Source organism: Mobula birostris, chromosome 1 (genome assembly GCF_030028105.1).
Source record: "Mobula birostris isolate sMobBir1 chromosome 1, sMobBir1.hap1, whole genome shotgun sequence".
NCBI classification, from domain to species: domain Eukaryota; kingdom Metazoa; phylum Chordata; class Chondrichthyes; order Myliobatiformes; family Myliobatidae; genus Mobula; species Mobula birostris.
This window is the reverse complement of record NC_092370.1, coordinates 231,896,414-231,908,904: the sequence shown is the minus strand read 5'-3', so window position 1 is coordinate 231,908,904 and position 12,491 is coordinate 231,896,414. Positions and strand designations below refer to the sequence as shown.

Below are 12,491 nucleotides of genomic sequence, written 5' to 3'. Positions count from 1 at the left end.
AAAGTCTGTACAAATTGCGTGCAAAACAGATTTTTACCCTGTGCCTCATGAGCATATAAGGTACAGAGAAAAAAATGTTTTGCATGCCAGGGAGTGTCCAGGAAGGGCTAGCACCCCTGGTGATGGGGCTTGTGGTGTCCATTGTGGAGAAGCTCACTCATCTTTTGGACCCCACTGGACACTCAGCTCTCACCTGTGGCTCTAAGTAGCTGCTTGTGTGCAACAATGGTCACACCACAGTACAACAACTCAATAACAGATGGGCTAAACCAGGCGAGGGTAGCTAGTGGGCCTTGGACTCTGGTGAAATAGGGACATGCCTATCCTGGCATGCAAATTCAACCCCGAAAGACTGGGCAGATGAGAACAACAGTGAGATCCAACATCTAGGAAGGCAGTTCTGCAAAGCTTTGTAGAGAGCGAAGGGCATGACAAGGTACAGAAGAAGACATGATCATCCATGGCAGCCAAAGAAAACCCCAGTTGTGATGACCGCTAGCACCACTTGTCTCAGACTTCCAATGTTGAGAGAGTGCCTCATCTCTCAAGAGTGGAACAACTACTCCAGTACAACGGCATTTCCACTTTTATAACCGTCCAGCACAGAATTTTTTTTGTGCAATTCACATCATCTAGAAGATCTGCAAAGTTCAAAGTAAATTATATATATCACCAGATACAATCCTGAGATTCATTTTCTTACAGACATACTCAGCAAATCCATTAACCATAACAGAATCAATGAAAGACCGCACACAAGAGTAGACAACCGATGTGCAAATGACAAACTGTGCGAATACAAAAGGAAAAAAAAATAATAACTACCTCAGCAATAGCTATTGGGAACATGAGATGAAAAGTCCTTGAAAGTGAGTCCATAGGTTGTGAAAACAGGTCAGTAATGAGGCAAGTGAAGATGTGTGAAGTTATCCCCTCGGGTTCAAGAGCCTGATGGTTGAGGGGTAATAACTGTTCCCAAACCTGGTGGCATAAGTCCCAAAGCCTTTGTATCTTCGTCATGATTGCAGCAGTGAGTACAGAGAATTTTCTAGGTGATGGGAGTCCCTGACGATTGATGCTGCCTTTTCACAACAATGCTCCGTGTAGATGTGTTCAGTGGTGGGGAGGGCTTTACTTGTGATGGTCTGGGCTGTATCCATGACTCTTTGTAGGATTTTCCGTTCAAGGGCATTGGTGTTTCCACAGCAGGCTGTGATGCAGCCAGTGAATATACTCTCCACCACACATCTAAGGTTTGCTAAAGTTTTAGATGTCATGTTGAATCTTCACAAACTTCTGAGGAAGTAGAGGTACTGCCACGTTTTCTTCATAGTTGCACTTATATGCTGAGTCCAGGACAGGTTCTCTGAAATGATTGGATGCAACAGAAAACCAATCAATCACCTTGGTACATGTATCAAAAATAAACCAATTGCATTGTCTTCCCTATCTAAGTGTCTCAAACCAGGAGTCAGGGTCTCAGAATAAGGGCTGAGCTATTCAGTGCTGAAATAAGAAGAAATTTCTTCACCCAGAGAGGAGCAAGTCTTTGGGATTCTCTACCCAAGTGAGCTGTAAACATTCAGATCCCGAGTACAGGGATAGATTTTTCCATATCCATGAAGCTTGGTGTTAGTGCAGGAAAGTGGGGCGAAGATTAAAGATTAGGTATGATCTTACTGAACTGTAGAACAAGCACCGAGGGGCCAAATGGCCTCTTGTTTCAATTTCTCACTTTTTCATTAAAATTATAAATCTTGCACATGGGTTCCTTGCGTGCATTGTCGGCTGAGATTAATGTCGACATGAGATACTCTGCCTGGTGTTTTAAAATGTATTTTGACTTGCTTTTGTTTTTTCTCTTTCAGCAATAAATCGACTACAAAGCATATGAGAGGATATAAATGTAATTTTTTATCCAGGGCTGAAAGAGTGAAGCTGAAACAAAAGGTCAACTACATTGATATCAATGCCAGCAGCACAACTTTCTTGTCACTCTTTACTTATATGACATGCAAGCAGACCACAAGTGTACACAGAGGACTGCTCTGTACAGCTGCCTACCACGGTTTGTTGAACTTAACACACAGCTTTACAATCCCTCAAGAGAGATTCATGGATTCAGCACCATCTTTGAAAACATTTATTCACACAAGTGTACATTCAGCCCATTTAATCTGCTCTTCTATTTAATTAGATCATCATTGATCTATTAAATAGATTGATTATCAACCCAATTTCAGTTAGCCTGCAGCAACTTTTGCCCCCGGCTTTTGAAGTGGGTTCCTGCCTTAAATATATTGAGACTCTGCTTCCAACATTCTTAAAAGAAAAAAAAAATTCCAAAGATTTGCTATCCTATGTGAGAAATTTTCCCTCATACCTGACTTAGGTAAGTGACCCTCTATTTTAAACAGCAACCCTTAGTATTTTTATATGAGGAAAGATCTTATGTTCCACTCTCTTCGAGATGTTGTGAAAACTGTGGCCTATACAACTTCCTTCATAACACCACACACCTATTAGAGATATTAGTCAAACACACTTTCACTGTCCTTCTTTAAATAAAGAGACCAATATGGTAGGCACTGGGGACCACAGATTCTGGCATCTGGAGCAAGCAACAAAATGCTGGAAGAACTCTGCAGTCCTGGAAATATCTGTGGAATGAAATGGGTGAAGGGCCTAAGACAAAGGGGCCCTGAAGAGATCAGGTGTAGGGTCAATCTGAAACTTTCAACCATACATTTTCCTCCATAGATGCTATCTGACCCATTAAACTCCACAAGCATCTTGTTTGCTTCAGACCAATGATGCACATACAAGGTTCAGGAAGTGATTAACCCTCAAACATCAGGCTCTTAAACCAAAAGGGATCACGTCACTCAACTTCACTTGCTTCATCACTGAACAGTTCCCACAAGCTGTGGGCTCACTTTTCAATGACCCTTCATCTCATAACACACTGGAGGAACTCAGCAGGTCGGGCAGCATCCGTGGAAACAACCAGTCAACGTTTTGGGCCGGAACCCTTCATCAGGACTGAAGAGGGAAGGGGCAGAAACCCTATAAAGAAGATTTTTCACCAGGAACCTACCAGCCTTCTCTTTCCCACCCTCCCCCTACCTTCTTTATAGGGCCTCTGCCCCTTCCCTCTTCAGTCCTGACGAAGGGTTCTGGCCTGAAATGTTGACTGTTCGTTTCCACGGATGCTGCCCGACCTGCTGAGTTCCTCCAGCATGTTGTGAGTGTTGCTTTGACCCCAGCATCTGCGGATTATTTTGTGCTTACTCTTCATCTCATGTTCTTGAGATTTATTGCTTTTTTTTTTTTTTTCTTTTTGGATTTGAGCAGTTTGTTGTCTTTTGCCCAAGTTGGTGCTATCTTTCTTTGATTCTGTCATGGTTATATTCTATTTTGGATTTCTTGTGTATATCTGCAAGAAATGAATCTCAGGATTGCATATAGTGACAGATATGTACTTTGAGAATAAATGCACTTTGAACTTTAATAAGCACTAAAATGCATCTCATCAAAGTCATATATAATTAATCAGAATCAGATTTATTATCACTGAGTTAAATATTGTGCTTTTTTGTTTTGTGGCAGCAGTACCATGCAAAAACATTAACATTACTATAAGTTACAAAATAAATGAATAGTGGAAGTGAAATTGATAACAAAATTGTGGACCTTACAGAAAACTGACGGTGAAGGAGAAGAAGCTGTTCTTAAATTGTTGAGTGTGAGAATTCCTCCTCCCCCTGACGAGGGCTTGTCCTCCCTAATTTTGTTTTCTATTATCCAAGCAACAATAAATGTATATTGTGGCAAACATTTGGTCCATAATGACAGATCAGGAAGCTCTTTAGCTCAACAACCGTTTTATTGTGATAAACACAAAACAGACTGGGCATCATGACCCGGAGAGTGAACCCAACCAGTCTCACATCAACGGGGGAGGTGACCATCACACACCCTGGTTACAGTTAGGGTGACCCACAAATACGCTAGCAAATAACTATATAACCCAAGCTAAAATGTAACAATAAATGAACTGGAACTTCCCACCATAATCCCACAAAGGCATTTTAACACAGGAACAATAAACAGTACTGGTCATTAGAAATGCAGGGGCAGGCTGTCGACCATACCTCCACACAGAACTTCACAATATGTTTGGATGTGATAACTGCTATGACACTTCTATACTTTATTTCTTCCCTTCTCTCTCGGAGGCTGTCTCCAAACTGTCTGAGTTAAAGTCAAATTTATTATCAAAGTCCATACAGCATATTTTGTCATATACTAGCTTGACATTCATTTCCTTGCAAGTATTTACAGGAAAAATAGAAATAGATAGATAACAGAAAACTTTACATAAAAAGACTGACAAACAACCTGTGGCCAGAAGAAAACTGTGCAAATAAAAACAGAATACAAAATTCCATCCAAGGTCTCTGGCCCCGCGGTGATCATTCACACGTGTGTCCAGACGATGGAACAACTGTATGGGCAGCTGGGATCATAGCTTCAGACATCACGTCCTCTCCAACATCCACAACCTCCCCGTAGAAAGCATCCTATCTGGACTCATCGCGGCTTGTTATGGCAGCTGCTCTGCGTGTGACCACAAGAAACTGCAGAGAGTTGTGGAGGCAGCTCCGCACGCAATGGAAATCATCCTCCTGTCAGGAGGCTGGAGCAGGGACCCAATTGCAGACCAGGTACTGTGCACACTGTGATACTTACTGAGTGAAAAATCCAGAGGGGCAACAAATTCAGTGTCAACGTTCCGGTGGAGATCAAAAAATCCAGAGAAATCCAAAAATCAGAATCAGGAAACCTGCAGAGTCAAAAACCAAAACAATCTAGATAATCAGGCAGAGTCAATACTCAGAAGGACAATTTAAATATGAACTCTGGTGTCTGAAAAGAGGATGCTGTCCAAGTTGCATGCCATCTTGGACAATGTCTCCCATCCACTACATAATGTACTGGTTGGGCACAGGAGTACATTCAGCCAGAGACTCATTCCACCAAGATGCAACACAGAGCATCATAGGAAGTCATTCCTGCCTGTGGCCATCAAACTTTACAACTCCTCTCTTGGAGGGTCAGACACCCTGAGCCAATAGGCTGGTCCTGGACTTATTTCTTGACATAATTTACATATTACTATTTAATTATTTATGGTTGTCTTACTATTTAATTATTTATGGTGCAACTATAACAAAAACAAATTTCCCTCGAGATCAATAAAGTATGACTATGACTGCTAGAAAGGCTCAGGAAAACTTACTGGCACAATCTGGCAAAACATAGGTGAAAACACAGGACTAAAACACACTGAGCAATAAACAGAGGCAGATGATAGGTGGAGCACAATGAGACACAGGTGGCAGCAATTCAGGTAATAATGGGAAACAGGTGAGGGGCGGAGTAATCAGAGATACAGGGGCTGGGGTAGAACAGGGGTGGGAGACAGGAGCACATGGGGCATGAAAACAAACAAGAGCATGTGGCAATACAAAAACACAGTGACAGCTAGGGAGAAACACACAAAAAGACAGAGTTCAACTGGAGGTACCTCCAGTCCATGGACTCTGATAATTCTTGCTGTTTCAGTAAAGAAGCAAGCAGTATCAAAGATAATGCTCTGGACATTCTCTCTTCTCCCCTCTCCCATCGGGTAGAAGATACAAAAGCCTTCAAGTATGTACCACCAGGCTTAAGGACAGCTTATGCCCTACAGTTATCAGAGTCTTGAAATGGAATCTACCTTGTTATAACCTTGCATTTTAATGTTTACCTGCACTATATTTTCTGCCACAGCTGTTTCACTTTATTCTTCATTGTTAATAGAACATAAAAAAATAGAACATTAGGGCACATTAGAGCCTTAGACCCTCAATATGATGCCAAACTTTTAACCTACTCTAAGATCAATCTAATCCTTCACTCCTACATAGCCCTCCATTTTTCTATGATCGATGTGTCTATGAATGAGCTTCTTAAAAGTCTCTAATGTATCTGCTGATATTACTTCTCCTGGCAAACATTCTATGCACCCACCACTCTCTGGGTAAAAAAACTTTTCTCCGAGATCGCCCCTATACTATCCTCCAATCACCTTAAAATAATGCCCCCTCGTGTTAGCCATTTCCACCTTGAGAAAATGTCTCTGGCTATCGACTCAGTCTATGCCTCCTCTCATTATTGTTTTTGTTACTCTTATTTTGCCTTGTTCTACCTCAGTTTACTATGTGATATCCTGATCCATATGAACAGTATGCAAGACAAGATTTCCACTGTATCCTGGTACATGTGACAAGAATAGACCAGTTCCAATGTCCTCCAGTCTAGGCAACATCCTGCTGAGTCTTCCGATGTCTGATCTGTATGAACAGAATGCAAGACAAGCTTTCCATTGTACCTAGGTGCACGTGACAATAATAAACCAATACTAATACCAATGATACGAAGAAATTATGGGTTAAAAGTGAAGAGACGGAACACAGACTTACGAGGATGGATTGGTAAGTTTGTGGCCGAAGGTAGGAGTCAGTTTTAGAAAACTTAGCACATTTATTTTTCAACATAGTCCCCTCCTACATTTACACACTTAGTCCAGCGGTCGTGGAGCATACGGATCCCTTCTTTGTAGAAGTAGGTGTCTTGGACCTCCAGGAAGTGGTCCACAGCAGGGGTGATTGATAAGTTTGTAGCCTAAAGGAGAAGGAGATGAGTTATACAGCTCTCGTTATACACACGTGCAGGTCAGCTCTTTGAGTGATAATGCAGAAAGTTTGAAGTTAATAACTCACCTCCTTCTACCTCAGGCCATGAACTTATCAATCACCCCTGCTGTGGACCACTTTTCTGAAGGTCCAAGATGCCAACTTCTACAAAGAAGGGATCCGTATGCTCCACGGGCACTGGACTAAGTGTGTAAATGTAGGAGGGGACTATGTTGAAACTCTCATTGCTGAGCAAAAAAAATGCTGGAGGAACTCAGTAGGTCTGAGGAGGGAAAGTGACAGTCGGCGCTTCAGGGGGAGATCCTTAAGCTGGACTGTCTCCACCTCATTATCTACTGCAACCCAGAGTTGAAATCACTTACAACATCTTTACTTTCCATGACTGAGGGATATTGTGAGATAGAGTGGATCGAAAAGACATATTAGAAATGAGGACAATAGGCAGGGACTTACTTACTGTTCATTACATGGTGGCATTTAGGGCAGCAATGAAGCTCCTCCATCTCTGGCGGTGCTCAGGGCTTCCTTCACCATGTCAGTAGCTTCCTCTCAGTTTTCACTACTGTCATGCGAGTACCAGCTGGAAACTCAGGAAAACCGTTGCAGTCAAATGTAGAAGGGTTCTTCGTTGCTGTTTCCATAACGATTTTTCTTTACCAGTTAGGGCTAACAACCTACAGGATTGGTGGACCACTCTTAGTCTGACCTCCACCCTTTGAGCTGCTTGGCATGGGTGACCCGACCAAGAGCCAAAGCATAAAGCCCTGACTCCAGTCAACACAGCTCTCTGGGACACTGAGGCACACAAGCCTCCAAATCACACAAGGCTGTGGTCCTCTTGGAGGAATAAGCAAGGAATTTAGATTTAATGTATTCCTTCCCCCTGCCCCCTCCCAACCACTTTTCCCCTCACCTGGTCTCGCCTATCACCTGCCAGATTGTATTCATTCCCCTCCTCCCTCCTTTCTTATTCTGGCATCTTCCCCTCTCCTTTCCAGTCCTGATGAAGGTTCAGCCTGAAACATCCACTCTTTATTCCCCTCCATAGATGCTGCCTGACCTTTTGAGTTCCTCCAGCATTTTGTATGTGTTGCTCTGGATTGCCATCATTGCCAAATCTCTTGTATTTAGATTTAATGTATGGTAGAAGGATGATTTATTTCAGATCATGCTTTTTTTTACATAGATGTCTTGATTTGCTTTTATTTGCTTATTATTTCAAGATTCAAAGATTCAAGGTACATTTATTATCTAAGTACGTATGCAGTATACAACCCTGTGACTCCTCTTCCCACAGACAGTCATGAAGCAAAGAAAGAAAACCATGGAAAAACACCAAACCTGCACAACATGCAAAACAAAGAACAAATCATGCAACTGGCAAGAAAAAGAGCAAAAACCACAGAATATAAAACACCAAACCACAAATTATCGAACTAGTCCAGGCATATTCAGTTCAGCTCAGTTCAGTTCAATCTAGCTCTGTGTTGTTCGTTCACTTCAGGCCACACAGCCAGCCTGTCCTGATCAAAATTGCACAAAATAACAACAGAAAAGGTAAGACCAGAAACCAAAAGAACATCGTAACGTGAACTACAGAGTCCAACCCACAAACTGCATCGATTAAACCTTCCCAACATCCAGGACTCCGGCAACATCAAGCAAGAGGGAGAGAGAGAAATCATTGAATGCAGGGACCTTCCTCTGGCAAGGAGAGAGAGAGAGAGAGAGAGAGAGAGACTGTTACATCCAGGCACCTTCCGCTGGCATCAGCAAGCGAGATAGGTCACCTTCAGTTGCACGGCACTGAACACCTGCTCACCCTCTGCTGTCGTCCTCGATGACTTTAATCTTCCCCGAAGCTTTGTGCGGCGAGGTGGATGAGAAATGGAGTCGATCATGGGCTCGCACCCTGTCTCCAGGCTTCTTGGCTCCGGGTCACACACTTTGTGACACAGCACTGAGCCTTCCGAGCCACATCGCCCCAGCAACCCCACATCCCTGAGTAACCCTAACCTAATCACATGACAATCTACAATGGCCAATTAACCTACCTGGTATGTCTTTGGGAAGAAACCGGAGCACTCGGGGAAAACCCACCTGTTTCACCGGAGTCAGGGCCAGAATTGAACTCCGAATACCAGAACATCCCGAGCTATAACAGTGTCGTGCTAACCACTACGCTACTGTGGCACCCGACTGTCTTGATTAATTCATATATGATTTAGGTACTGTGTGTGGTCTGAACATAAGTCCCACTGATGAAGCTGCTGCAAGCAAGTTTGTCATTGTGTTTGTACCTGGCCGTACCTGTGCACATGACAACAAACAGAACCAATTGAGGATGAGCTGTGGGAAAGCTGTTTTAGCCAAAGTGCAGAGTGGTGGGCGTGGTGAGAGATGGCATAGCTCACTTCCTGAATGACAAAGATAAAGATTAGCTTCATTTGTCACATGTACATTGAAACATGGAGTGAAACATGTCATTTGGATTCAACTCAAATCAAATCAGCAAGGGTGTGCTGGGGGCAGATCACAAACACCACCGCGCATTTGGTGCTATTAAAGCATGCCCACAGCTTACCAACTTGTCTGTCCTTGGAATGTGAGAAGGAACCCAAGTGGTCACAGGGAGAATGCACAGATTCCTTACAGTCAGTGGCAGGAATTGACCCCCAATCTTCCGATCGCTGAAGCTGTAGAGCGTTGCGCTAACTGCGACACTACTGTGCACGTGGCAACAAACGTGATGACTTAAGGATCAGTTGAGGGGAAGTCATTTCAGCTGAAACTCAGAGGGGGGTGTGAGAGGTGTGGAGTTCAGTTCTTGAGTTGATGGCGGAGGTAGAAAGGCTTGTCAGCAGTCAGCTGTATATTCCACAAGGTGTGACAAAAAATGCAGACAGTAGATGCACAGTTGAGGCTATTCAGCTCATTGAGTTATGGAACCGTACAGCATCTTCTGCCCACCTTGAAAGATCTAACTACCCAGGCTCCTGCTCTTCAGCTCCTTCCACCTCCATCAGAATGGTCTCGAGATCAGACTCGGATTTATTTATCACATGTACATTGAAGCATACATCATTTGTGTGAACAACCAACCGGACAGCCCGCAATTATCAACACACATTCTGGCACCAGCACAGCATGTCAACGATGCCTGGCAGGGGAACACAGAACACAATAAGCAACACGTCAACAACAGCAAAGCAAGCCCCGTTCCTCCCTCCCACCTACTTGCGCACATGGACTGTCCCCCAACTCCAGGACAAGCTGTTAGAATCCAGGCTCCGGCTTACGGACTTCCACTGTTCTTCGGGCTCTGATTTTCAGTATCGGCCCACTGTCTAGCCCATGATGGCACCGTAACATCCATGCTCAAGATGGCTCGTGTTTGGCCCCACTGGGAGACAGCCCACAGAGACCTCACAGCCTTGCACCGTCCCGAGGAATGTCACGGCCAAGAAGGTTCAGTCACTGAGGTGATGCTGGAGCACGGCAGCCAGTTATGTCCACAGCAACTTCCCACAGCCAGGAGTGACCTTGACCTCTTTTTAGCTATGGCTGTGGAAGCTCCAGAGAAGGTCTAGAGGAGGTATACTGGGTTGCTGTCTGGACTAGAGGGCATGGCCTATGAAGGTAGATTGAGCAAGCTCAGTCTTTGGAGTGAAGGGGGATGAGAGGTGACTTGATAGATGTGTATAAGATAAAAGCACAGATCAAATGGATAGCCAGAGACTTGCTCCCGGGGTGTCAATGGCTAATACGAGGGGATATAATTTTAATGTGACTGGAAGGAGGTATGGGCGGAATGTTGGAGGTAAGTTCTTTACAGAGAAGGTGGCGGGTGTGTGTAACACCATGCCTTGGGTGGCGTTGGAGGCAGATACATTAGGGTCACTTAAGTGCTGCTAGATTAGCACATGGATGAATGAAAAACACAGGGTCATGTCAGAGGAAGGGGTTAGATCGATCTCAGCCTAGGTTCAAAAGTCGCCACAATATTGTAGGCTGAAGAGCCTCTACTGTGCTATAATATTCCAGATCTTATATTAACACAATCCAACAAACTATGTGGGAAGATTGTCCATCATTCTCAGAACACCTGGTGTAAACAGGGTACAGGGGTTCCCCACAGTGTAGGGAAAAGCAGGCCTGTGTGACAAGTTATAGGTCAATGTGTGGAGCTCACCACATTACGAGGCAATCAGCCTCCCTCCAGCTCCCAGAATCTCATTCCAGCACTTCAGTATAATTAAAAAGTACTGTAGAGGCTAAAAGCCTGACAGATGCAAACAGCGGGGAGTCTTTTCAGCTGACAAGCTCACGTTTTCAGACTCACGCCAGCTTTGGTAATAACAGTTGAACTCCAGGTTTTGCTGTAAAGGAATTAGATTTCAGCATGGTCATTCAGCCCATCACGTTCATGCCAGCCTTCAAACATACAGTACATTTACACTGCTACCATTTATTCATCACAAATTTTCACTAACTCCCCCCTCCCCCAGATTCAGTCGCCCACCTACACACTAGAAGCAATTTAGATCATAGAGCAGGGATTAGAGAAAATAGAATATAGATCTTAGAACATTGAACATAGAACATTACCGCACAGTGCAGGCTCACTATCGGTGCTGACCTTTTCACCTACTCTAAAATCAATCTAACCCTTCCCTCCCACATGGTCCATTTTTATTCTATCATCCATGTGCCTATCAAAGAGTCTCTTAATAGTCATAGTCATACTTTATTGATCCCGGGGGAAATTGGTTAAATGCCCCTATTGTAACATTCCAAGCACTCATAACACTCTGAGTGAAAAAATACCTCTGATATGCCCCTATACTTTCCTCTAGTCACCCCAAAAATTATGCCCACTTGTATTAGATTAGATTAGATTCAACTTTATTGTCATTGTGCCGAGTACAGATACAAAGCCAATGAAATGCACTTAGCATCTGACCAGAAATGCAAAGAATAGTGTTAAATAACTGCGAATAAAAAAAGTGCTACAGCACACAAATATAAAAGTACTGAGACAGTACAATATGGGTGCAATACTGTTCAGTGCTGTGATATGAGGTTCAGCAGGGTCACAGCCTCAGGGAAGAATCTCTTCCTGTGCCTGCTTGTGTGGGAGCGGAGGCTCCTGTAGCGCCTACCAGATGGGAGGAGAGTAAAAAGTCCATGGTTAGGGTGAGATGCATCCCTGATAATGCTTTTCGCCCTGCCCAGGCAGTGTTTATGGTAGATGTTCTCAATGGTGGGCAATTGGGTGCCGATAATCCGTTGGGCAGTTTTCACCACACGCTGGAGTGCTTTGCGGTCCGATACGGGACAATTGCCATACCACACTGAGATGCAGTTGGTGAGTATGCTCTCAATGGTACATTCCCGCCCTGGTAAAAAGTCTCCAGATACCCACTCATTCCATCATGTTGTTCACCTCTATCTAGTCGCCTCTCATCCTCCTTCACACAAAAGAGAAAAGCCCTCGCTCGCTCAACCTCAAGAATGCTCTGTAATCCGGGCAGCATCCTGGTAAGTCCTCTCTGCTCCATCACTCAAGCTTTCACAACCTTGCTGTAACGACATGACCAAAACTGAGTGCAATATTACAAGCGTGGTTTAACTACAGCCAGTTAACCTACTAACCCATGTTTCATTGGAAGGTAGGAGGAAACCAAAGCACTGGGAAGAAACCCATGGCACTGCAGGAAGAACATGGAA

The 12,491-nt window shown here is 43.9% G+C and overlaps 1 long non-coding RNA gene across 1 annotated transcript; it reads left to right on the top strand.

Moving 5' to 3' along the window:
- The first annotated feature begins 4,664 nt into the window (after positions 1–4,664).
- Positions 4,665–8,270, top strand: LOC140186365 (uncharacterized). Its single transcript, XR_011882856.1, has 3 exons — positions 4,665–4,727; positions 6,441–6,539; positions 8,059–8,270. It is a non-coding gene; the product is annotated as an uncharacterized lncRNA (long non-coding RNA).
- Positions 8,271–12,491: the final 4,221 nt, after the last annotated feature.